This window comes from Aquila chrysaetos, chromosome 26, assembly GCF_900496995.4.
Source record: "Aquila chrysaetos chrysaetos chromosome 26, bAquChr1.4, whole genome shotgun sequence".
Lineage (NCBI taxonomy): Eukaryota > Metazoa > Chordata > Aves > Accipitriformes > Accipitridae > Aquila > Aquila chrysaetos.
Genome location: NC_044029.1, coordinates 11156758 through 11183552, shown reverse-complemented (window position 1 = coordinate 11183552; position 26795 = coordinate 11156758). Strand labels below are relative to the sequence as shown.

Here is a 26795-nt window from a genome sequence, read left to right as displayed (position 1 = left end):
TTGTATACGAAATCTCTATTCATTTAGCCAAACTGGCATGTAGAACAGACTAGTTTTGGATAGAAATAAATGTTGAATGTTTCTGGCAAGCAGTAAAAATAAAACTCTTTGGTGGAAAAGAATATGTATAAACTTCAACAGCCAAAAAATGCCCAGTATCTCTCTGGGCAACCAAGTTCAGTGATGGGTTTTAACATAACGTTTAATCACACAACATGAAAGGAAATGTGTGACACTTCACTGAAGCTGAGGGCAACATAATGCTTGTTTGAAAATCTGTATAGTTATTTATACAATGTACTAAACTGTGCTACCAGTAGGCATTTTTTAGACATATAACGAATCATACACATGTTCCAGAAGATCATTAGAAAAAAAATTGGTTTTAAAAAAACTTCTCAAAACTTTTATCTTTTTTATCTATTCCTCTTAACTTTCCATTGCTGCTTCTGTCAGTCATACTTTCCTTCCATTTTCTCTTCTTTCCCACCGTGACTCTTGTGGTTATATTCCCTATGTGCTATCACACCTCTCTTCACCCTTTATCTTTCCAGTCTTTTACCTACACAGCTAATCTGCTCCAACTTCATAGTTTCTCCTCACATCTCCCACACAGGGCCATCTCCTCTTCCTCTTGGCAGAGCTGCATTGCAGAATGTTCCTGATCTTTGGCAAATTTTGAGCTTGCTATTTCTAGTATCAAATAGATACTCTGCAGACCAAGAGCATTATTGATATTGTCAGGTAATAATGCACAGAATAATGCCATATACCTATATCGAAGGAATTTGCAAAGGGTTGCAACATTGCGTAATACTGGTCAGCTCTTGCAATTTTTATTTGACATGCAGAAAGATACGGTGAAACTTTTGGGAGTTGTTATTTAACACATGGAATACCTTCAACCAAATGAATTATGCTTTTCCCCCGGATGTTAAGTTTTGGCAGCAGTTGACTGATAGTTACATGCATAAATATTAGCAATTCCAAGCAATTTGTAAAATTCAACTGATGTATGTATACAAAAAAATCCAGGAGTTGTTATAGACCTGTTTGTAGAAACTGAATTTCACTACTGCAGATACTTGAAGATTTTCTCCTTGCTTGTATTCCTTGCTTGTCAAGAGGCCAGAACTCACAAGCAGCTGTTTCAGAATAGCATGGATTTATTTGTGTATAGTGAGAAAAAATTAATCAACTATTATTGGTATTCCGTCACATACAAATTCTCTCTCTCCTGCTGGCAGAATAGGTTGACAGAACCTTTTCATAGTATCCATCAGTTAATTTTATCAGTCATGGTATTATGATTATAAACTACAAATGATCTAACAATGATATATAATTACGGACATGAAACTGTACAGTGGTTATTTAACATTTGTAATGTCTAATTTATTTAACGCTCTCTTTGGAATATACATGGGAAATTAGAATAATAAAACAGAAATAAAATTACATTTATCTCTCATCCATCATCAATGAGGAGCAATGTTACCAGCTTGATCAGGCTATACTTTCAGCCATGTAGGGAAGTCCATGTACGCTACCTTTGGGCATGCTTAAAACACTCTTGTGAACTGTATGTTGTTCATATGCTAAGCAACAAGTCATTCTTCTGACACTGGGATTGATAAACTGTGGATCTTTTTTTAAAAATACTTTTTTTTCTCAATCTGAATTAAAACCTAAAATTTAAAATATCAAGTGCTGAGAGGCAAAAATACTGGATTCCAGATATAGGAAGAAGATAAAATTAATACTGATCTTATTAAGAAAAGGATAAAATAAAAGTTGTAATATATGCTATATTTTGTGGGGTTTAGTTGTTTTGTCTTTGTTTTAAATGCAAGGGCCTTTGTCACTTGGCTTTGATATGGCAAAAGATCGCAGTCATCCTTTGTGGATGAGGGAAAAAAAAACTCTTGCAATGTGTGTTCCAGAAAAGGTGTCCATTATCCTCACATAGTCAGCAGCAATCAAATTTCATCTGCCACATACTTTGGTTTATAATTGACATCTTTGGTGGTTGCTGGTTAATAACAATTTTTTTCATTATTCATGTTTAATAAAGGCAAGTTCAGGTAATGTGACATAAATTAGGAGACTGCACAAATGAAGCGCTATATACAGGAGGAGGATGGCCAAACCACGCTCTGCTGCGAGCAGATGAGAGGAGGCTTGCCCTGCTGAAAATTATTGTACAGGCAGTTTGACTCCATTATATGTAGAAGAACTAAATTCATGTTAGACTTACTGTTAGCTCATGAGCACACAATGTTACTGTTGTTTACCCTAATACCTATTTTGAAAACTACCATGTTTTATATTTTACCATTTACCATATTATATCTAGAGGTATGTAATGTACCAGAGATGAAGTAGCTAAATGAAGTGTTCCTTGGTTTTGGAAGGGTCAGTTTTGTAAAAGTTGAATTTATGAGCCTTCAAAAAGAAACGAGCCTGTGGTTTCTGAATGTTCTCTACTAATCACAATAATCTTCCCCTACATTACAATTTCAATCTTTCATTGCAATATAGTAATCTAGAAGCAGCATGGAAGTGCCCTCATTCCCTGTGCTCCCAGGTTTTGTCATTGCCTATTAAAATTCATGTGCATATACTGCAGGCTTGGATAAAATAGTTCATTTGAGTGTTCACACTACCTGAATTCTTTAATGAGGTCTTCCCCTAAATTAGTGTCACTTTTTTTTTTTTTTTTTATCCTCCCACAGTAGAACTATAAACTTCTGGTAAATTATATAGTAACATTTGCATAGCGTAAAGGTTTTTTATTTTGTCTCTATTTTGGTTATCATGTTAAGACTATTCAGAGTAGTATATTCTCTGTGACTCATATGCTTACAAAATTCTGTGCCTCAAGACCTCATTTTTCTTTTTTTTTAATCCATCTTGTATTACAGACACAGCATTGCATTTTTTAATGTGAGATCTCTGACACGGATTTAGATTCTGTACTGCTTTGAGGTATGCTAGTTATGCAACCTAATTTTGCAAAATGGCTCTGTGTTTGTACTTCCCTGGGGCTTCAGTTTAGTTGTCATCTATCATTTTAGCACCGTGATTGATTACTCTCTACTATTTAATTTATCTGCTGCAGCTCCTCAGCTTTTTCTTCAATTGGTAAACACATACTTTTCTAGACACATTTTCAAATGATGTGTTTTCCAAGTGCCCCAGAAGTCATGTAATCTTATTTTTCTCAGCTAGGAATTTAGCCATTTAAGCTATTCAATGGTTTAAATAAATTATTGGCTGATATTTTCCTCCTACTTGGAAGTTTTGCACTGGAAATCTGTGTTGTATTTTCCATTTTTCAATGTTATTTTATATATTTATTCTGAAGTACAAGTGCATTTACCAACTGCTTCTTTGTCCACCAAAAAACAGTAAAAGAAATGAGAACATTTTTTAAGCGTAGGAGCCAAATGCATGGACTGATGCTGCTGGAGTAGACTTTAACCACCTTTGCACATTAGGTTTCAAAAGCAAAATATTTATTAGCTTAATTTGCTCATTGGGATGTCACAAGCCAGCTTCAGTCAGTAGGGTTACCATGTGCTTGTTTTCTTGTCTTGTATACTATGTTCCTGTACTGTAATTTGCTATTTTTAAACATTACATTGAATATCAACTTGGCTGTGATTTTAAATCAGGCTCTTTCAGAGTAACATGAAGTTTCCATTTGAAAAAGGGGGGTTTTTTTGCATTAAGTCATGCTGTGTATACACATGACAGCAGTTTTACACAATTACTGAGGCAACTTCCAAGAAGCTACTATAATGAACTCCTATGATCCACATATCAAAGAAGTTTTAATGTCAATTTTTTTTTCTCCTGCAGTTTTTATTACAGCTCTATGTTATCTGTGTTTTTGAATAGGGAGGTTGATACTTTGTTTTGATTTTTTTTACTCTTTAGTTACTGACTGTATTTAATACTTGTGATTAAAAGCTCTCCGTAAGAAGAATTATACTGTGTCATCATAATACAGCTTTGCTGACGCTGGTAACTGCTATTGTAGTCCTGTCTCTAAATACAATCAAACAAAATGCATGGACATCTGCAGTGTTGCATGCTTTTTGGGGGCGGTTTGGTGTTCTTTTTTTGTGAGAGCGTGCTTTAATCAGTACTTACCTTTTGTTTTTAATTCTTAATCTCTTTGCACAATCCTCTTTTAAAGACTACCAGGTTAGCTTCGGATATGTATCTTAGTAATTCCTGGTAGGTGAATTCCAGCCCACGTTTCATTAGAGAATTGGAGATAGCCTGTTCTGTCACTGTTCTTGTAGTGACTTACACTTCAATTAGGAACTAAAAGGCTAGACTTCCTTGTCAACTCCGCTATTTTGCATTTATGGACCATGAAGGTTAACTCAAAAATTAACTACTATGATACAAGTGATTACACACATACAGGTTAACGTGAGTCCCTGCTATGGAGTTGGTGATAGCTAAGGAATGTTATTTGGCAGTTTTGGATCCTCTCCAAGTATGAGTTTGTTCTTCAATGATGATTTTCTTTGTTTACTTCTTTCAAAGTTTGGCACTATAAATCTTGTTTTGAAGACATATAGCCATCATAAACATGACATTTTGACAGCTCTTCTTGTGTGAATGAAACTCATTCAAATAAGTTCATTCAGAAATGAGAAAAGATACATTTTGTATCTGTTCACAGTCCTATCTTTAAGTTACTAGTATATTGACAACATTTATCTCTCAAAATGCAAAGAAAATAGGAAATTCAGTTAATCACTTTACTATGTAACCAAAAATGTTTTGCAAAGCCGTTACCAAAGATAGCACATAAAAATATATTTTATGATGTTAATCTGCTGGGTTTATATTGATATCTAAACTGGGTGAAAATGGGCGCTGTAGAATTTTTCTTGCAATAAATAATTTTGAAAATACAAAATTCAAAATTAAGTATATTTGGAAAAACATGATTCCTTGGATTAGGATTTTTGGGCAGGGGCGATATACTTTAGAACAGCTAGAAATGAGCAGTGATTAGGAGTGCTCTGGAATATATCAAATATATTAGCTGTGTGTCTGCAGTGTGCTTCTGCTGCTATACCTTCAGTTTTGTAGTGCAAGCTGAAGAGGCAAAGATGTGGTTTTGCTGTGAGCGGAGCCTCTGCACAAGGGCTCTTAAAGCAATGTTGATTGATGTATTTCATACTTGAGACTCTTGTAGCTATGCTAACAAATGCAACAACAGTGATCTGAGCTGAAAGCAAAAGTTTTTGAACATGGTGGTCATAAAGCACATAATACATAGGCAATGTTTCCAGTCTCGCCAATTAAAAAGCTTTAGGTAAGCCATTAAAGTTATTATTCTGTTTTTCCCATTAGCTGTTTATATGGGAGTTTTTCTCATTACTGCCTGATTTCCATGACTGCTTCAGTCCCTCCAAAATCTCAAGGTTTAGAAGTGTATTTTTTTATTGAAAGGTGAGATTTTCATGCAGTCACATGGATCCAGGAACTGGAGCTTCCAAAGATAACTCCCAAACATTTATTGCAAAGTCTGGCAATACTGTGTAAAATGCATGATAGCCTGGAGGTCTCTGCTAGTACTGTACAGCAGTACACTTTGATCTTTCACGTAATAGGTCTCCCAATACCTTTTCATTTCTAACAGAAATAGTGCCCAGGCTGCTTTAATACTATAAGCCTATTTCACTCATTCTTGTAAGTTGTGATGCCAAGTGAGAAGATTTGTTTTAGGAAGAAGGATAAGAAAAAAGGAGTAAGATGTCATTTAGACTGGGAAACCTTAACCATTTTTGATGGGATTTTGCTTTTAGAAGCGTGTCTCAGTGTTTGAATCTTTAGTTTAAATGAAATGCTTAACACCAACAGAGTTTATTTAAAGATCTAATTTTACTTCAGGGATAATAATTTTAATAAATTTAAACTGCATTAAACCATTAGTTAATAAACCACTAGCTATTAAACTGTTAATAGTTTATCCTGCAGATAACAGTGATTCCTTTTGGAGAGTTATGCTCTATTGGGCAAATATGAATTTAGGGAGGTTTTAAAATGGGAATTATATCTAAACTTTGTAATTATGTACTTAGACATTTCTTAAGGAGAATAGAGTCAGTAGCTTTTTACATATGAAGCCATATGCTCCTGAGAAAGATCTAAATGTTTGCAGTACACAGATACGCTTATAATCAGGAATTGTTACATCTCAGTTGCTATATCGTTGTCATTTTTGTATTTTCTCTGAAGTTTGACTATTTGCAACCTCGGTGTATGGAGCTATGACCTGTTGGTGCAGACACTCCAGCTGCACTGTGGAAAACCAGTCCATGTCCCAGTCCTTGTGGACTTGTTCCATATCCATTTAAAAAGAATGAAAGAATTTGAAACTTTTAAAGACTGTTTCCTCCAGAAGTAACAATTGTCATTTATATTAATAATCTCCTGAGTAGGCTCATTATATTAAATCACAGCTAGAATTCTACTTAGACTAAATGACTTTGAAGCAGAACCAGTGATTTTATGCATATGGAAAGCGGTGTGATGCTATCCAACCCCATCATGGATCATATACAATGGCTTTCACAGCTTTCTGGCATTCACGAGAGTGTGACAGCTGTACTTACCTATTTGTATGTGGGCTGTCCTTCGTGTCGGATCAATAGTGAGATTTCATTTCCTCCAGTCTCTTTGTCGCAGTACTAGTAGGGATCACATTGTTAAGCTCTATCCTGAAGTGGAGGGAAGTGTTTCTTGTACTTGTCAAGCATTTTTGGTGTGATTGTTAGAAGTTCTTTTTTCATTAATGTGTATCTCGTGTCGCATTTTCACTGTGCTATTCTGAAATGAACTTCACTTAACAAACTTTATTTTTAATTAATTTGGGGATCCTTCTTCCTGTTAAATTTTGCTTCACAGCTTGAGGAGTGCTTATGTAGACCCCCCCCCCCCCCCCCCGAAAAAAAAAGAAAAAAAGAAAAAAAAAGAATAAAAAAAGAGGGGAAAAAAGGAAAAGGCATGGAAGAAATCCAGATGTCTGATACTAAAATTTTCCAAGGATATGTTAGTGGACATAAGCACCTTACTTAAACCCTCTTGAGTAGCTTTCCTTTTAAAAATGGATATGGTGGCACATAAAAACTTTTCCTGGGGGTTTGGAATTCACTCCTGTCGTGAAATTGATAGTATTGTTGCTGGCATGAAAAAAATGAGCTGATACAATCCCAGTATTGCAAAGACCTTGAAGAACTACAGAACTATGTACTGCTATTACTTAATCATTATTCTTTCAGACTAAGAGACTGTTCTAAATATTGATTTGTCCAGCAGTGCATAGTTCTTAGAAGGTGCCAGTGTGTTGGTCTGTTTGATAAATGTGTTCATTACTACCTAATTATTTTTGATGTTTGTTAAAAGAAACTGAGATTATATCTTGTCAAGTAACTATGGGTTTTTTAAAAATACTGGCTTACTTGGTGTTTCCTAATCTTGAAAATACCTATATAAGACTGTGAACAAATCCTACGAACATCAGAGTTTCTTGCTGCCTATTTTGCCAATATAAACACTCCCTGCCTGCCCTACACATTCTCCTGGGAAAAAACAGCAGACTTTACAAGCCTGAATAATGAGATGGGGATAGGGAAGAGGAAAGCTCAGGTATAATTATCCTAATCTGCTACATATTACTGTGACATCTAGCCCCATATTGTTTCTGATTCTCCTTTCTCTGTTCATTTTTTGTTTCTATTCCCATGTTTCTCCCTTTGCTACTGTCTTATTGGCAGCTCTACCTAAATCTTAGTTTCCCTTCTAGAGCTACCTTGACCATACTCTTCTGGAAGAGATCCCTCATTCCCCAGTGTCACCTAATTTGTTTTGTTGTAGTTTCCATAGTCTCTGATGTTCTTCATAGCAGTGCTTTCAAAAGGATAACAATGGGGATAAAATATGGCTTCTTTCACTTACATCTGCTGGAGTGCTGTAACTAGGTTGTGACTGACCTTGCAAAGAGGTACTCAAGCTGGGATGGTACCCATTTATGTGATCAGCAATGTATCTAGACACAGAGAAAGTACTTGTTTTTATATATACATTCCTTCCTCCCCATGCCCAGGTATCTTACTGTCATACTATAGAACAATGAGGGAATGGGTGGTATGTACCTATTCCCTCTGTAAGTGTTTGTTTCCTTGACATAAGCTCAGAGCTCTTTGGGCATCTCTTTATCCCACTCAGCAAACTGTCTTTGTAGCTTTGCTTCTACTTTTTCTTCCTTTTCTATGTACTATGGGCATGGGGCTATAAGGTTGCATTCCTTCAGATAGAACTCACTAAATTTTCTTATAGATGATAGATGAATGCATTATCTCTGTGCCTTTTTGTTGGTTGTTAAACCCTTAGCTTTAACATATAGTGCTTTCTCCAAATTATCTGCCTATAGCACGCTATGTCTGATCTGTCTGAAGAGCTTCTGTTTTCTGCTGATTAGATATTTTACAAAGAGCTCCAAAAAACTCCCATGTTTGTGCTTCTTCCTTTTCTTCTTGCATGCATGTGTGCGTGCTCTCTCGCTTTTGCTCTCTGTGTTTCTGTTGCTTTTTTTGTCTGTTTTGCTGGAACATTATGTCCTCAGTTGTCAAATATCTTCCTCTCAGCTGAAATTCCAATGCTGAATTGGAAGAAATCAACCAGAAGCTCTGGAAAATGATTCATTTTTACAGTGAAACTGAATTTTATGAGTCTTAAATGAAGAAAAGTGTATTATTAAAAATACAGTATTAGGCTTGAGAAAAGGAATCTGTAAGATTTAGCATATAAAACTGGAAATGTTATAAAATTATGAAACCTTGAGGGGTTATTTGAACGATCCACTTGTTTCTACAGACTAAATAAAGCTCTGTTTTATTAATCCTAATTGTCCTTTTATTTGTTGCAATATAATGTATCAGGTTTACGGCGTCTCTTCAACGTTAGCTTCCCAGGAGCAATGCCACCAAAGTGCAACTATCAGTCAGCTGAGTGATACAGATACAATGCTGAAAATAAATATGGATGATTAAGCAAGTTGTTACTTTTCAGAAACAGCACATCCTTTCTGTGCAGTATCAATAGGAGCTTTTAAAAAATGTGTACGGGGTTCAATAAACTGTTGAACAATCTGTGTTTACCGACTAATAAACTGGTTTTGTGAGTTAATCTATTGGTCAGTAAAGGAGAAAGAGACAGGTTATGAGTTATAGATTATCGTGAACTGCATGGTACAAGGAAAGCAGTTAACACTAGACTGCATGACAGTTGTGAATCGTTGCTGCTTAAAAACATCATGGCTATGACGACACATTAAAGCCTTCTCTAAGGGTTCTCTGTAAAGTTGATGGTTGAGGTATGAGTAAAGGTATTTCTGTAGCGCTCAACACCGCAGCGTTGCCAAACTTAGTATGTGGCTTGCAGGTGGTGAATCAGCATACGGCATACCTGTCCCTGTTTAGCCCTGCCTATTCCTAGACGTGTATTCTGGTTACCCAAATGTTGCTTCATCAGTTTTTTAGCTTAGGAGTACAATATAAGTGCTGTCACAACTTCTTTAGCAGGAAGTTATGACAGGGTAGTTGGACAATTCATTTAACAACTTGAAACTCACAGATTTAGAATGACTGGAGCTGCGTCAGTTGATTTTATACTATGGTGAAATCTGCCTTATGGAAGTTACCTCAAACTGGTTAAAGTTAATTGAAGTATAGTTAGTACTTCTCATGGGAATAAGCAGGAGGAGCAGATGAACCCTGGGTTCCAGTCACAATTTTAGATGTTACAAACAATCAAACACCTGACTGATACCAAGAAAAAAACCACCAAAATTAGAGAACATGAGATGTCAGAATGTTTCTAAATAGAAGCATTCATCAGCTGTGACGTTGCTGACTTCTTAAGTTCAGTTATGCTTGGACTTGGTGTGGTGCCAATAGAAAGAAGGATTTGCTCATTTATTTTTCAGGAACCAGAATTTTTCTTAGGCCACGTGTAGAAATAGTTATACTCAGAAAATATAGTATGCTGTACTGGATAGAAAAGAAAGAATTAGGGACTTGCAGTGATAATACAGAAGAGGAAGGACAAAAGATCACAGTTATTTAGATTTAAAAGAGATCTCCATAGTAACTGCATTCATTTAAGATACTTAATACATGTATTGTTACCTCTTACTTCTCTGACTGGGTGAAATTTATTTGGTTGCCTAGAATTTGATGTGACTTGTACCATCAATTTCTCTCAGAAAGGGCAAGAGATTGCAATTGAAGAAATAAGGGTGATGTTCTTTGGTAAGGTATGAGGTAATAGCAGTATATGTAAGAAAAGAAGAGGCCCAAGAATTACATTCTGAAGGCTGATTATTTATTTATTTATTTGAGGCTGAATGTTTATTTATTTACATCTGAAAGGTGTAAAAAAGGTATAATGGAAAGGATTTTTGTTACAGGTATCTTAGCTACATTGGTAAACAAGAGCAATGGCAACTTAGAGCTGGAAGAATGAAGGTAGAGATTTTGTCAAAATATTAGTAAGCTCCTCTAGATACCCTGATGAAAAATTGCCACAAGTAGTTTTTCTCTTGTGGTTGCCTTGACCTCCAGTATATTTTCTGTCAAACTTCTGCCATTTTCACCCAAAATATAAGTAGCCATTCAGAAAGCTTTAAATTTTTCTTCTAGATTGTGCCTGGTTAAAAAAAGTAGAAATATTTGGCAGTGACAAATGGTGTCTGATCTGTAGGCAATGGTGGTTGTACTTGTGAAATGATGTTGAATGCAGATGTTTTCAGTTAGGTGTCTGTGGTTTATATTGACGCTTGTTCACAGATTAAACGGTTTCAAGTGTGTTTTGGATGTGTAGTTTTTGTACACCATTAACGAACAACTGTCATTCAGTTGAGGTTTGGGGAAACTAATAATGATACATGCATATCACTCAATTTTGGTATCTTTATGGAGAACATGCTGAAGCAGCTTGACTACGTAAGAGAGTGTATGTATTTCTGTGTATCAGGACTTGACTTTCTATTTATTTTATACAATTATCTTTTCCTTGGTAAGCACAATCTTCCATCCCTTTTAAGGTTTTTCGATAAAAGCTTATCCACAGTTTAGTTGCCTTGTCATTTTCTGATGCTGTTGGGGCAGTGATGCTTCTCTGCTGGATGAAATTTGTTGGCACATCACTTTTTTCCCCCTGGAACAATGAGTTACAATACAAGACTTTCCTCAGAAGAAACCTGAAGTGAGTTTTGTTGCTTTGCTTTTGGATGGAGCTTCATATATCAATATTGCTAATTGTCTTATCACCTTGTGATAGGTTCACCAATAAAATACTGTACAGTCCACAAAAAATTCACAAGAATTTACATCGTTACTGTAAACTTAGCATGTACTCTGCTTTGATTCTGTTACCTTCCTTGGTCATGTATACCTGGTGCCTTATTAACTCATATGAACAAGGTAGTCTTCACATTAGCAGTTCTAAAAGCTAATCAATTAAAATCTTGTACAGACATAGCAAATGCTTTAAGTGGTGCTCAGCTATACTTCCATGTATGGAGGAGAGTCTGGCAGATGCCCTGCTGATAAAACAGTGTGATCTGTGGCAAGGGAGTGATCCTACGCAGGATATACCTGCTGGCACAGCTCCCAATCTACAGAAATGTCCACTGGAAGAATGCTGGCTGGTATGGGGAAGTTTTGTGAGGAGAGATTCAAATTCTATTTGCTTTTCATGAAACTCTTATTTAATTTTCCAAGAGAAGTTTCTTCCCTTCAGTGGAGAATAAAGCACATTTCTACTGTAGTTAATCATTGTTGCTGGGTAGGATGTGGCTTCTAGCTAGGTAAACCTTACTAATAAAGAAGGTGAGTCAGTTCACTCTCTTCTATTATGATATGTGGGTTTTTTTCCTCCTTGGTTGTTTTGGCATATTTTTTTTCTGTTTATTTATGCTTGATATTGCAGTATTCTTGGTGTTATGCATCTTACTATGCATGTTCTTCACATTTAGTGTTGTATTGTGTGTTTGTTTATTGCATTTGGATGTGCAGGTGGCTAGTAAGTATTTGTTAGTGTCTATATTGTCTAACCTTATGAGCCTTGAAACTTGAGACCTTGAAAACAGCTTCAAGAATTTTTCATGGTCATCGTATGTGCCAGGATACCCTGTACTTTAAGAAAGTTGGCTTTCCGTTTCTCAGTCACCACTCTAAGATGGGCAGTTGCCAAAGCTGTTACATCCAGAGCAGGAAGTCAGATAACATGTTGTAGTCTAGTTGTGTTTAGTCGTGCACTCTTCTCCCTCTTACGCCATTTGTCTTTATGCCTGGTTGTGGAAACTCAGTGTTTTCTCTAGTGCTTACAGTGAATAATACTTGCCATCAGGACAAGCAGTCAGTTCACCTCCAGGTTACAGTAATGTTACTTTTTAAACCAGCAGCTGAGTGTTACTGATGGAGAGGCCATTAGATGGCCCTTCCTGAGAGACTGAGCCTATCCGATTCAAAGCACCGTGTGATACCTTTGAAATATAATTACTAAAATGCCACCCATTAATTCCAGTAGAGTTGTCAAGATACACAGGTAAATTTTTTAGCTTTTTAATTAAAGATGCATATCTGAAGTAACCTAGCAAAAGGAGTTTGCCTAATTAACTCCCTTTAGTTCACCATTCTGTCAGTTGCTGGCGATTAGTAAATATTTGGTTTCTTTAAGCCTGATTTCTGTAGGTGGGTGATTTAGATATTTATAATTATGGAAGAAGAGATCAGTTAATTTCCATGTCTTTTACCATGATACTTACTTGGACTTTCCAGGTCACAGTGTAGCTTAAACAAAAATATTGAAGAAATACAGAGCAGTTCACACATGGATATGGGAAACTTTGAATTTTATCCCAAGATTATGTTTTAGCTACTGACTATGAGAATCAAAAAAATTACCTTTCCATACAAAATAGTTAAATTCTGTAGTCTTCTGCAAGTGACACTTGAAAAGGTGTGGTTTTATTTTGTAAATTTATGACTGTGTTTCTAAAAGTCTATTTACTGTAGGGCATGTTCATGTTCTCTTGAAACTTCAGTACATAAAAGGGAGTGAATAATGATCTTTAATAGAATTGGGAATAGTATGTAATAGCCCTATATCAAAAGTCACTATATAGTGCAGTTGTTTTCTGGACTGTGTATAATTGTCCCAATTTCAGTGGGGGTAACAGTCATTGTGAAAATGATCAATTCTTACTGCCTACACTGTTATTTTCTGTTCCACAGTAAAAGTTAAATTCATTCTTTCTACCTAAATTAATATTTTATGTCAAAGCTTGAGGAACAAAGAAAGGGCTTTGGGGGGGGGGGAAGAGATAAAGTTTATACGTATAATAGAAAGCTGCACTGAAAAAAATGCCAGTTTCCATGGTTACTTGCAAATAATTATGCAGTTTTAAAAACACAAAACTTTTTTTGCAGTCTTACTTCCAGGCAGATAAGTGTCCAGCAGTTAGTTATAATTAGCTATGTAAGAAGTAAATTAACAGCCTTGATCTTTGAAATTCATCTTAGCCTACATATTTTACACCTGTGCATACAGTGTTTTTATTGGCTTCACTAAGATTAGATTTCCAGGTTAGGCAATTCCATCTGACTTGAATAATCTTATCAGGTCACTATCATAGTATATTCTTACCTCCACAAGCTTTATGGTAGGCGATGAAAGCCTTTAGAGAAACAGTTATCGTTTTCTAAAACAGCATCTATTTTACATTTAAGAGTTTTGCTCTTTTCTCTTAGGGCCTTTTTTTATTGTATACCTAATTTTATTAAAACGATTCTGATCATGGAAATCACAATGATGAAAATACAGCCTGCCGTGAAGGTTGGTCATAAGAGACCACTGTTCTTTTGTGCTTCATTAATAACAAATGTAACTTTATCTTATTAATAATAGTAGTAATATGATTATTATCTTTGTAATACCATACTAGCATGAAAAATGAACAGATTAGATTCAACCGCCCAGGTTTTTCTAAATTAAACAAAACTCTGCTACTGTTTTGTTTGCATAGCTGCCCTACACTGCCTGCCTTGGAACTGCACAGTACATGTCATTGCAGAATTACGGAAGCGCAACAGATAGCTTAAAACTTATGTTGATCACAAATCTGAACTTCTATTCTGAAAAGATTTTGACGCTTGTGTATGAAGCATTTTCAGATAGTTCTTTCCGTTCAGATATGTGTGATTTTTTTCATGTTTGCATCATTATTTTTATGATTTGTCAGAAATAGACATAACAAGATATGTCTTTTCTTATCAGTCCTCCTGGTTTCCTGTTTGTCTGTCTTGCATTTTTTCAGCAAGGCATTTGGGTATTGGAACAATAAATCACTATTTTTGTAATTAATACCTGTGATAAAATATTCTATTTAACCATTTTATGTAATTTTATTTTTAAAGTATGATAAGCACAGAGATCTGGAGTACAGTAATTCTTCACGGAGCACTTTGATTATTTTATTTTCTGATTCAAAATCTTAGTATTCAACTTTCTCATTACCATGAGTTGTGATGATGTTTTTAGGATGTGGATAAACTGTAAAACAATGAGGATGAGGAAATACTACTTGGTCACAATACTTGTTCCTCATTTTGCACACTGAGAGGGGAGCTGGTACCAGCCGGTATCTCCAGCAAAGGAAGCAAGAGAAACAATTTGATTGACTCTGAAACTGTAGAATAGCATAATCATTCTGGTTGGAAGGGACCTTGAGAGGTCTCCCAGCCTGGCCTCCTGCTCAAAACAGAATCAGCACTTGAGTTTAGACCAGGTTGCTCAGCACTTTCTACAGGCAAATCTTGAAAACCTCCAAGGATGGAGTTTCTGCAACCTCTCTGGGCAACCTGTACCAATGCTTAATTGTCCTTCTGTGGAAATTGTTTTCCTCACATTCAGTTAGAACTTCCAAGTTTCAATTTATGATCATTGTCTCCTGTTCTCCCACAGAGTACTTCATGTACAAATAAAAATCATTGTGATCCGTAAATACAACTTACTTAAATTAGTATTACATGCAATAGGAATAACAAAATAGTTATGTCATATTTTGACCTGAATTTATATGCAAATTGTATAAATTGAAGTGTGTAATGTATAAAAATTAAAAACAGCTTTTAAGACAAAATCCAGAAATTTTCTCAATATAAAACTTTCAAGAATGATATTTTAATTTTAAATTTTCCTTATTTAATTTTCAAATCTCTTTTTTTTAGGGAAGTTTTTTCAAGGTCAATATAATTTCACAAACACGTGCTTTTTTCCTTTCCAGTGGAAGAGTTCCCTCACTAAAATGTGCACAAACAGATTCTCAGAAAGATGCTCCTCTTACAGCTTCTCAGAACTGCTGCTTTATGAGAGCACAACATCTGGGCTGTGTTATGAAAAATATATTTGGAATTGCCATTCAAGCAAAATGAAAGTTCTTTATCATCAATAGATCCTTTATCAGTCTGGAAAGCTTCCATTCTGAAACATTGGAAAAACAGATGTAAAGCGTGTCTGGATTTTAGTCATATTAATGAACTTGAAAGGGGATTATAAGCTTTGCTATCTTGTCAGCTCTTCAAGTAGGGGATAATAAAAGTGACCACACAGCTATGTAGAGTCAGTTCCAGGGGGGAATGTGTCATCCTTTCTCTGTCGAAAGTCATCAGTCGTCTTATGTATTTGTTACTAGAAGTAGCTAGATTCTTAATAAGACTTAAATTCAAAAAGCTGGATAAGGCAGCTTCCTCTCAAAAAAAAAAAAAAAAAAAAAAAAAAGAAATTCACTTTCCGTATTCTGCCTTTGTTTTTCTACATCATTCTGCTCCTCTTCACACCAAATTTCCATTGAGGAATCTTTTTATCCCCTTTTAAGTATTCACTTAATGGTCTCCCATTTTTCCTTTTTTTACTTTTATCCTCCTTCTATGCTCAGTATTTTCTCCTTCCATCCTGTCTTGGTTCCAGTTTCTTCCCCTTCTCCAGTCACATTTCAGCTAAAACCTGAGCATAGGGGCTTACCCATTTTGCCCCTAAAGATGTTGTGAGCTTGAGTTTCTGAGCATATGAACGAGCTTGCAGACTTCCACAGACCTGACTCAGAAAAATCTTGTGGCTGGAAGGCTGGAACAACCAGACCCAGTTTGGGTATATGATACACTACAATGGGCAACAGAACTGTACTCCAGAATCCTCTGTGCATTGATTGGCAGCTACTTGTCAAACCTAAGGCTGAAATGAAAATGAGCTTGCCACCTCAGTTCCTTTGTAAATGCTACTGCATGTTTAAAGCACAGGCTTTGTTCAGCTAACCGGTGGCTCTGTTGTAAATACTCATTGTCCATTCTGTATGTAATTTGTTCCTGTTTTTGCCTTGGAAAGAAGAGTATCTCAGTGTGGTTGGTTTCCCTTAGGTTTTTCAATGGAGTGTAACTCTTGGTTCTTTGCATCTATCAGGAAAGCCCAAGCAAGGTGGAAACCCTCTTTTTCAACTACTACTTCAACACAAGTCAAGGCATTCAAAATTTGCGGACTAAGGCCAGTTCAGTTTCAAAAGACTCTTGAAGAAATGGAATATTCTTTGATTAAGTGTCCATGATTTGATTTGGAGTTGTGTGGATTGAAATTATACTTGGAGAAATTAAATGTTTAAAATAAGCTAATCAGTTACAAACCAGTACATTTTTAATGGCTTGAAAAACCTAGCCTTCAGCTTATTATTCATGTGTCTGAATAACTGAAATAATAATCTGATGCAATGACTGCAGCAGGTGAGAAAACACATGGAACAGTCTTCAAAAAAATCTGAATACATGATTTCAATATTGTCTAAAAATAATGCAAGTGAATCCTGTGCTATCATAACTTATTTAATTGTGAATTAGTGCTATTCTTCGTATATGACTAGCAACAAAGTAGAATGGAAGGTTAGTGAACATAAAATGAGTATGAAAAGGCCACCAGTACAGGTAAGAAACTAATTTTTTCCAAAATATTCTTTGTGTTGCTGTATTTTTAAATATCTATCCTGAATTCTGCAGTGATATTAGAAACAGAAGACCCTGTGCCTGGGTCTAACATGTCATAACAGACTGCATTATCAAGTAATGTTCTATAGATGATTCAAAGTGTTATCATAAATACTGCTTTCATCATATTATAATGTTTCATTATTCATTATGTATCCAACAAGTATTCAATTAAAAGGACAATGGTGTTTTTAACATAGGAAGCAAAACACATTTTCAGTCCTGTGCAAAAAAAATTCAGTGTTCAGATACTTATACGTGTCCTTGGAAAAAGATTAAATTTGGATTGTCGTTGTGGTTGTCAACCAAACGTACTCTTCTTTCCCACTGAGATATGTTCATATAAAATTATGGCTGAAGTGTGTGTGGGGGGGGAGAGAGACAGAGAGAGGAGTTACTGCACATTTATTTTTCTGTTTATGAAAATATGTATGTGTATATTAAATTATGCATATGTTTCTTTACATTTGTCGATATTGATATGTGTAGGTTCATGTCCATAAGAATGAATGCTTTCTCTCTTTTTGACATTAAAACTCCAAAATAATAAGCCATATCTATGCAGTGGTGATAATACTAAAAGAAGAGGCAGTTCTTAATATTTAATGGCCACAAGCCAAAGTCTGGAATGGAAATAATTTATCATGAAAAAGCTTCCCACAAATTTTTCATGTATTTTTCATACAATTAATTCAATCTCATCATAATGTAGTATAATTGTAGATACCCTCACTCATGGGTAGACTAAAAACTACAGTTGTTAAATGAAATATTGGAAAATAGGAATTGCTAGTAATAAACAAGCCTTTCCATTGGCTTCAGCAGATGCAATTTAGTAGCATGATCGTATCCTAAAGTAACTGAGGCAGAGGATTCCAGAATATAAGCAAAATGCAGAACGCTCAGGGCAACAGTGGATATGTAGACTTTTCTTTCATCCTCGTTGTTTAGTGTGATATTTACATGTGCTATTCACATCTTTCTCTGAAGATGGGATTATTACTTTTTTCTGTGGGCTTTTCTGTGATACTTAACATTATTACCTAGTAAGGGTAATAGCACAGTACCTGGAGACTAAGAATCTTGCAGCACCCATGTGAAAAGAGGAAAAAGTTTTAGTTCCATTTTATAAATGGGTCAGGCACATAATACACAGGAGCGTCCATTCATTTTGTGTGTCCAGTGAGCACAAGACCTTTAACATCTTGATTCTTTCAGAATGCTACATTTTTTGTAGCATATAATGCATTAAAAGCCTCCTTTGGAGGGACTTAAAACTGGAAGGAGGCAAGACACACTGTTAGCAGATTTCACAGTTCCTTGTGGAGAGCAGAAAAGTACTGAGAAACTGAGTTCGAAGTCAGATACTGGTGGGGGAGCGCTTCTATATGGCATTGCTCTTTCCTTCTATTTCCACAACAGCTGATGCTTTTCTCTGGATTTCTTCCACCTATGATAGTTCTTGTCTTCTCCACACCCAGAGTCTTCCCTGAGCTCTTCATGCAAACTTGCCACGTGTGTGTATTCTTTTCTGGTCTCTATCTGCCTGTCTGCTCCTTCATGCTTCCGTCCAAGTCTCTTCCTGCCTTCTGTCTCTTCTCTCCCTTCTTTGGCTCACCTTCCTCCCTGGGCTGTTGGGCTGACCACGTCCGTTCTCACGGCCTCCAGTTTCCATCCCTTCTCCCTATCCAGTGTTGGTCCCAGGGCATACAAACATATACACTCTGACCAGCCAGCCCCTTAGAAGGGGATTCTTCATCTATTCCTTTCTTTCTGATTGAAAGCCAATCAAGTCTTTGTCTTTCATGCTTTTTCATACTGTCTGGTTGTCTGTAAGGCTTCATATAGAAAAAAAGGTCCTTGTATTCTGAGTTCCTGTATGTAGCACTGCGGCAATATTTCTAAAATTCTCCCCTGCTCTACAGCAGAAATCCTTGGTCCTTCCAGTTCTTAGCTGGAACAAGTTGATTGCAGATGGAAATTTGGTGATAGGGATGTAGCTGCTGATCTTTAGTCTCTACTGCAAATAGACAATCTGAGGATTTTTGTTTTCTGAAGTGAAGGCTCATTGATTAGATGGATTTAGACACTTCACAGAAATCAACACATTTCTGGTGCCAGGGTGAACCTTGTGCCAGACTGGAAAGAGGTGGGAAAGTAAAACTTCTTTTTGAAAGATTTGTGAGATTCCCCCCCCCCCCCCCCCCCATTTTTTTTTTCCCCCTAGTATTATATTTTTAATCAATTTGAGGAAGATATGCAGTGCAGGAATTTCAATGGCCAACAGATTTGGCACAGTAAATAGACTCACATAATCAGAAGTACTGACAGCTCTTAAGAAACGGCCTGAGGTTGTTGCCTATCACATTGTGTTTAAAATAGTTTCTTGTCTGTTTCTCCATATGACAAAATTCATAAACCGTGGATTGAAGATAGACATCTTTTACAGTAAGCTGCTGAATTTACTTCTTTATTAAAATCAGTTTATAAATCATACTCATTAAGCTGGAGGACAAAACAAGAAAAAATTCAATTATAGGATCTAATAGAGCATTGTGTTGAGATTTAAATGACTGCCATGAAAGGATAAATGAAGTATTTGTTAGACTTTCAGTAAGTGACAGTTTACTTATATTGAAGAGCTAAGCCTATTTTCATAAACTCATTTAATATTGTGCCATCTTCCTTTCTCAAGAAATCTGGTTAGTACATGTTTACAGCAAGCTGTTTTGCTGTTTTGATTGTCAGAACCTTGGAAAATATCAAGGTCAAAAACAGAATTGCAAATTAATGCAAAAATACATTTAATATACTGATAGATGATCTACTCAAATGTTCCTATTTTTACACTTTTAATTTTTTAATTGTAAAAGAGGGGAGTGAATTTAATGAGCTGAAAATGATAGCTTAGCATTATTAGTTGGAGTTGGAACACTTTGGTGATATGCAGGTTTTCTCACAGAACTCTGCCAATATAATTCAGTCCAGGACTGGAAAAAAAATTACCAACCAAACTAATGTTTAACACTCCTAGTCCAGTATTGGCTCAAGAGATGATACCATTCACTGAACATCATAGGAGTATTGTAGGAAAGGAAGAGAACAAGTGAATAGTAATTTAACATAGGTCATAACACTGACTAGTGGGTATTTTGATAAGACTGAAGTTAGAATTTTTTTTTTTCAAATAGTAGATACTAGGTCTAACAACTGTCTTTATCAAAAACCTTCTTTTTCCTCTTCATTTTCCAAATCACCTCTTGAAAATTCGACATTCTGTAGAAGTGTGTCATAGAAGACACTGTGTTGACTTCTTACACATTCAGTGTATTTTAAGGCATCTTCTGGCTAAGAATGTCATTTTTATTGAGGTATGTCGCGAAATGGTGTGGTTTGGACCACTTAAAGAATCGCTGTCAAGGGTATTAGGAAAAATGATTTAATAGGAATTTATATAATAGCACGAGTTCACAGAATTCAATGGCAAGGTTCGCTCTATTACTTAACACATGGATAAAACTTACACAGGAAAATTAAGTTAGAGTCAAACTAAAATTATGTATACAGAAACCATCGATGCAAAAGGTTAAGACAGAAACATACAAAGGAAGATTGGGTTACAATTGATTTATCATGATTGATACAGAGATCGGGAATGTAAAAAGGTAGGGGAGACCCTCCCGTTGAGTCACAAAGTTCAGAGAAGACCCCCTTGCTTTCTAAATTCCTGTTGGAGTCTAGGTGCGGCTGGATCAACTCTAGTCCCAGACTTGGTCAACAGTTTATATCTAAAGGGATTATGAGTCTAATAGCAGCCTGAGATTGTTCACAGTTGTTTGAGTCCATGTCTCCGAGTTTTTCTCCTTTCCATATTTGAAGATACAAATCAAATAAAATGTGCAGTTAATTATTTGGTGTCTCAAGAAGATCTTCTTATGGTGTCTTTCTATATAAAAATTGTAGATTATGAATCTATGATAGTACCAAGCTGTTTTCCTTTGTAATTTTTAAACATAAAACCACAATAGTAATTAGAAAGTAACTTCAAACATGTCTTCTACAGTGGCAATTGTGTTGAAGGCTTGGACAATATAATGTCAAAGGAGATGTATGAGTAAATGTAAACAGACGTAGCTTGGGACTGATTTAACAAAAATTCTTTTTGGAACGTACTGACTTAAATCCTTCCAGCAGTACAAAGGCTGGATGTAGGATAGTGGGAAGTGACAAAACTGCTGATCCACGTATTACAGAACAGTGGGAGGTTAGAAGTTAAGAGACTCGATATCAGACTTTGAACAAAGCTGACAACATTTTGCTCCTTGTATTAGCCCCTGCTGCTCTCTTTTGTACTCTAATTCCTGGAGGGAAAAAAAATAATGTTGTGAGCTGTTTGACTTGTCAAAAGAATTGTCATAAATAGAAACCTACACCTCTGGTTTAGTAATTTGCCATGGTGATCTTTGATCATCTTTGATTATGGGTACTGTAACTAAGGAAGATGAATAGCTCCACAAAAATCCAAACAGTTAATCAGTGCAGTGCTTTCATTTTCACCTCATCTTTTCATTTAAACCCTATATCCTGTTTGCCATATGTGACAGTGAAGCTGGGAGGGAGGACTGTGTGAGAGCATCCTCGTAATGACTGTCTGAAAGTACGGACTGTCCCCAGCCAGCAGACAGAATGAGGCTGGGCTGTCAGTCAGGATACAATTTTAAGTTAGAGGCAGGATAATTGCAGGCAAAATGGAGAACAAAATCACTTGGGCACAGGTTAGATGTCTTTTCCTGCTTCCCCACGAAATAACACATGATTTCAGTTTCCGGGCACAGCTTGTAGTCTCATCCCTCTCCTTCTCCCTGCTACTCCCTTCTCCCACATAGCCTTTCATGCCATTTCAATAGGGGAAGGTGCACAACAGAAATAGTCTTATCCTGCCATGAACTTAAACAACTGTAGAGGAAACACCTAGTCAGTCTGTGCTTCACTGTAGCTGGATGAATTTTACCAAAAGACCTGTCTCCAGAAATACTGTGAGCCTCTGGCCTCTGTCATCAGCCAGCGTAGTCAGCAAAACTCCAAAAGTAATTCTTTTGGACTGTTTCTGATCATGGTTAAGCCGGTTAGATCTCAGGGGAAGAAGTTAGGCCCAAATTTCTGTAGTCTGGCTTCTCATGCAGGATTCAGTCTTCTTAGAATGAGAGCTCCACTTGCATGAAAATGATGTAATCTAAGTGAGTGTTAAATTTCTGTGATTTTGTAATAGTATTAACAACCTGATGCCATTTTGATAATAAGTAAATATAATTAATTGTAAGTTCCCAGGGGTGATTTGAAAGGATACAGTGTGGTGGCTTAATGCTGATTATTAGTTATTAGAACACAGGTTTAAAGGGGCCACATATAATACAACGGTGTTTTGTGTCCATGCGTGAAGGAGCGAAGACGAGCAGGAAGGAAGAGGGAGATCACATCTGAAATATAGCTGGGCCCTCTTTAGCTCCACATGTATTAACCAGATCTAGCACAAGAGGAGAGGTTTCCTTCAGCCTGGTTGCATTTGGGAGCCACCGTTACTCTCCGGAGTTGCAGGTTGGGAGCAGAAGAATAGGATTCCCAGGGAGGTGGAGCAGAAGAGTTGGGAAGAAGCTGTATTGTGGTCTGTCACTACATCGATAAAAAAGGTTTGCTCTTTTCTCTCTCACCCCTCACCCTTCAGGAGGACAGTAGATACTGCTGAGGCGAGAAAGGATTGATTTACAGGATATTTAGAAATAAGTTGTACTTTCTGAACAGTGAGAGCCTCAAGCACTGCATGAACATGGTGGGTCATGGTGGGCTGCGTGGTGGAACAGTTTACACCAGATACAGGCTTTTGAGTCCTCTACTTCTCCAGCTGAATGGTTAGTCACTTAAGCATTGCCATTGGTTTCAGTTGTCAGGGTCATGAAAAGCTGCACGTGAGCTGCATGTGAATTCTTGGAGCTTGATTGCTATTTAAGTCTGGGCTATTGAAAGCTAAAGCTCAAGCCAGAGGGCTCCCATGCCATGCCTGGAGCTGCATGGCAGTGCTCCTGTGCAGTTGAAGAAAGGCTTGTGAGTGTTGAGGCTCTCCTAGGCTATGATTGTGGAGGTGAGACTAAAGATGGGTAAAGATTCTGGAAAGAAATCATCGGTACTGAAAGCAGTTTAAGCCTCTCTCTCTTTGATTTGCTCTGAAGTGGTATAGGAGAGCTTATACATCGTTGTTTCTAAAGTTCAACCATTTTTTCTCAAAGGACCTCAGAAGCTCCTGCAGCTCTTTGTTGATGTGCTGGTTCAGAAGGAGCTCAGTCTCTGCCCAGAGCAGCAGGGCTGTGGTCTCCTGCTGACTTGCCTTTCCCAGCTAGGCTAAATGATGTTTAACGGCTCAGGCCAGGCAGTTTGCCGTGGGGAGGGACGGTGCCTCTGGACTGAAGCACTGGTCAAACATCCACTGTCTCCATGCTTCTCCGTTGACTCCAGAAGAAAGAAAATGTGAAACAAGGTACAGAAACCAAACTGTACTGTTGCTGTAGCCCAAGAAAAGAAGTACTTTTGTTGAAAAGAAATCAAAGTGATTTGTTGTTGTGGCTGTGGAAGGAGACTGGCCCTTCTTCCGCATACATGATTCTCATAATGCATATTCATTCCTACCGATGGTTAGGAAAATGCAGCTACCAAACTCAGTGCTTTGAGATGTATCTACTTTTGATTGTCCAATGTAAGACATTCTTATTCAAACCTCTGTCCAGATGCAGGAACTGTACTCAGTAGTTGCTGTGGGAGGAAAAAAAAAGTGCATTGGAAGCACTGTTGAAGAAAAATAAGTGCTTACTGGACATTAAAATTGAATGTCAAGCTAACTGCTGCTAATTTTGTTTTCAAATTATGTCTTTCTGATGCTCCAAGGCTAGTAGATTTCTCTTTTCCTCCTTCTTGTTATTTCACCAGTTCAAACCTGAAATGTGAAGTATGGTTATTAGGAAACCAGTGTGGTCATTGCTTTGAGAGGATGATGCTGACAGTGTAGCTGCTTATAAACTATTGGTGTGTTGCTTTGCCTGGAATTTGGACAAGCTAGCCACTGAAGCAGAAAAAGCACAGCCAGTGTTGTCAAATATTATTGGTGCAATGTGCCTTTATATGTGCCTGGCTGAGCAGCATCAAATGGCATTTGACATGATTCTTTCCCAAGGCCATAGCTTGCTGCATACAGCAGACTCTCAGTTAAATAATTTTTATATTTTATGTTTATACACATACATACATCGTGTTTGTAATCCATCAGGGTGATTTGCATGAATTTGTAAAATATTCCTCCACCTACCCTACTTAATTTTTTCATTTTGTATTAATAAGCCACTTTGAAAAACTCATGGCATCTTTCCCAAAATAGTGTCCTTGAGTTAAATAAGCCTCAGTGCATCTAACTATGATATACAGCAGTCACAAATATGTTTTCTGAAGTAGTAAAAAAAAAAGGCCTCAAATTAGTGATTTAGCAGCTGTTAAATTGTACAGATGGGGTTTTTTTCCTCAATTATTTCTTGGATGAAGACTTTCAGACCTGTAAGTTTGTTTTTTTATGAAGCACTGAACTCTTTCTGTTAGCTATAGTTATGAGGAAATATAAACAGCATTTGTTGTCTCTGCCCTCAATGCAAATAGAAATCTAGCTCCGTTATGTAACATGTTGTACACAGAAATCATGGGCAAATGCCACAGTGTATTTAAGTAGCATTATTTTTGAACAAGTTGATGCTTTAACAGCTTTTTTTTTTAAATACTACTTTCCTTTCTTGTTAGGATTCTTCTGTTGAATATTCGTTTCGCAATTCATAAAAATAGTATTTCAGAGGCATAACAACTTTGATGCCCTAGATGTGGAAATTTAAAATGAAATAGATGTTTGCTTCTCATATTTTACTTTTTGTACAAGTCTCCTATCCCAATAAATGATGCAAAGAATAGATGTCGGCAATGAGAACAGACATCTGGAATAGGTGTGAAGAATTCACCACGTATTTCTATTGTAGCTGAATTTGGACTAATCTAGACCAAATAATAGTGGCATCTTTTCTGCATGCTGTTTTTATTTTTCTCTTCACTTTAGACTGAGATGAAAAACACCTGCCAATCCATACTGAAACGTTTGTGTTTCATTGATTGCTACCTGCAGGGACTATCCCAGTAATGACTGTGCAACAACTTGGGGGTGAAAATGATCTCTCTGTCTAGTCTTGTGTGAGATAACTCCCTATGGAGAAGGACAAAATGGTCAAAGCCTCGCTGCTACTTTGCCCTAGACTTGTGTTTCAGTAAGATTTTGTTCGCCATACCTCCTGCTTGCTGCTGGCAGCAAACATGGGTTTTTTAGCCCTGGCTTATGAAATTACGGTTTTTTTTAAAGCCTGTGCAGTATGTTGTTAACTTGGTAAGAAAAATCTCTGCACTAACTTTTAAGTCAGTTAATAGCCTAGCCTGTTTTGTTTTAATTCTTCCAAAATCAAATTCCAAGGGAATAAATATGTAATGGATTTTTTTACAAGCTAGAAATTAAATTTACTGGGGACATCATATCAGACTATTTAGGGTTTATCATCTTGTCACCTGTTAGCTCAACTGAATTACAAGTTGGTAATCATAAGTGCACTATTAGTATATAATATGTTGCCAATTTAATGATTTGTATTTTAAAGTAGTTTCAAGAAACACAGCTGCTACTTGAGTTTTCCTTCTAATTTAGGCAAAATAATTCATTGTTTCAGTGTTCCTTTTCTTCCCTTGAAGAATGAAAGAGGTAAGGGAAGGGGAGAGGAGGGAAGAGGAGGAAACGGGAAAGAGTATATGGCAGAGAAATTATTAATCAGCTGTTGTCAAATGCACAGAATAAACCAGCTGGATCAGAAGCAAGAGAAGAAACCTATAATATTTTCCAGTTATAGCAGTATTGGAACATTAGTTCTAGAGTTAGTTAAAAATATTTCAGACACGAACTTAGTGTTCTCTTGAAAACCCTGTATATCCTGATAAGTATTGAAACAGAAATAATTATTCTGTAGTTTGAACTTACTGTGGTTCAATATTGTTTAAATGGAGCACATACAAACCGTACCACTGCTGAAGGTTTATATACAGTGTTTGCCTAAAGAAGAGGCAGTGCGTTATCCCTTCCAGAATGTATCACAATTTCCAGGCAAGCTTTATTCTAAGGTTGATGGCTGTTTTCAACTTTTATTTTAACAGAAAATCATGCTTTCTAAATACATTCTCTTAATGGAAGTTACTTTTTTTTTCCTAGGTCATACATGTTTTATTTTCATAATTTAACCTTTCTGACTTCTAAAATTGACTGATTAATGTTGAATTCAAGCTTCAAAATTCTACCTCTTTTCTTCGGGCTTCCAAAATAGTAAACTTGTTTCCATTGGACATATTCTGTTACTGTTTTTGTAAGTGGCCACTTATGCATAAGAATGGTCATAATTTTTTATAAACTACCAGTGTGTCCATTAGTCCTGTGAAACTCTATTTTCAAAGAAGAATGGCATTATTTTAATTGTTTTAAATTTCTCTCCCTACTCCATTCTTCCCTTCATCTGCCTTCAGACCATTATGGCCGGGTCTCTACCAAGAGATGATTTC

General features: G+C 36.5%; 1 protein-coding gene across 4 annotated transcripts in view; it reads left to right on the top strand.

The window, feature by feature from the left end:
* The window catches only part of SYT1 (synaptotagmin 1), a 361032-nt gene that overhangs the window by 127382 nt on the left and 206855 nt on the right, over positions 1-26795 (top strand). The gene's annotated exons all lie outside the window — the stretch shown is intronic.